This window comes from Pteropus alecto, unplaced genomic scaffold (assembly GCF_000325575.1).
Source record: "Pteropus alecto unplaced genomic scaffold, ASM32557v1 scaffold222, whole genome shotgun sequence".
Classification (NCBI taxonomy): Eukaryota; Metazoa; Chordata; class Mammalia; order Chiroptera; family Pteropodidae; genus Pteropus; species Pteropus alecto.
The window spans coordinates 4212976-4214270 of NW_006433716.1; the positions used below are offsets into that span (position 1 = coordinate 4212976).

A 1295-nucleotide genomic window follows, 5' to 3' on the forward strand; every position below is an offset into this window, starting at 1 on the left:
TGGTGGCAGATGGACTGAAAGGTTTGCAAGAGAAGGAAGAATTGAGGATGACCTATTTCACTAAAAGTCATAATGTCTCTACAACCATTCTCTCATGATTATGGATACATTAACTTCCTTTCAATTTAATTTGACTCCATTATTTGAAATTGATGACCTTGTTGAACTTAACATGTTATTATTCTAACACTTTATTATTTATTTATTTATTTTTACGCCTACAGTACCTAGTCTTCCTAGGTGGTCTCCCTTCCAAGTACTAACCAGGCCCGACGCTGCTTAGCTTCTGAGATCAGATGGGATTGGGCTTGTTCAGGATGGCATGGCCATAGACTATTCTAACACTTTAAAAAATAAAGAAGCTAATTAAAAATATTATATACTGTAAAATTTCCTATCATCATAACATTAAAAAAGTTTGTGAAATATAGCCAAATGAAGTATTTTTGAATAAGTTTATCTAGTCTCTGTAATAATATACCTAGAAGGTAATTTACAGTGCAATCTATTTTGTGTTTGTTGTGTCAGTTACTGTGCAGTGGTTAAATGTGTATCAGATGGGTACTAGACTTTGTAAGTCATACCTGTATACTTGAAACTAATATAATATTGTATGTCAACTGTAATTGAAACATAAATTTTAAAAAATGTGAGACCTACAGAAGGAAAAGGCTGACTCTGGATTTGGTAGAATTTAGTATCAAAACCAACTCATTAAAATAAGAAGTGATCACATTTGGATTGATTTAACATTCAACTGGACTACAATCTTGTATGCTTTCCAGAATATGTCATATTTTACTCAAGATTAAACTTTAGCTGGTGCCAAAATTAAGGCAAAATAGCCAAATAAAAATTAATGCCAATTCAAAATGATGGAAAAATTATTGAATAAATGAACAACTAGGAAACAAATTTGCCAAAAAATGATAACCCTTATCTAAAGGTACTAGAGAAAGGGAGAAGAACACAAACTACGTATATGGCAAGAGGCAGTAGTTCTCAATCCTGGCTGCATCCGGAAATTTTTTCTAAAAGCCAGCACATTAACAAATATATACAGTAAAGCCAAGCTGGAGGAAATGTTTGTAATGCAAGGGACTTTTATTCAGAATATAAAAAACCTGCTACAAATAAATGACAAAAAGATAAAAACTCAATTTTAAAGGGATGGACAACAACTTTGGATAATGCTCAAGAGAGGATGCATGAATAGTCAACAAGCACATAGAAATATTCACTTTAAAACCAAATGATATCATTTTATACCAACTAAAATGGTGAAAATGAAAGAG

At 31.8% G+C, this 1295-nt stretch overlaps 1 pseudogene; it reads right to left on the reverse strand.

Annotated features, from left to right (window-relative positions):
• Window positions 1–215: 215 nt before the first annotated feature.
• On the reverse strand, window positions 216–334 carry LOC112477000 (annotated as a pseudogene).
• Between the last annotated feature and the right edge of the window lie 961 nt (window positions 335–1295).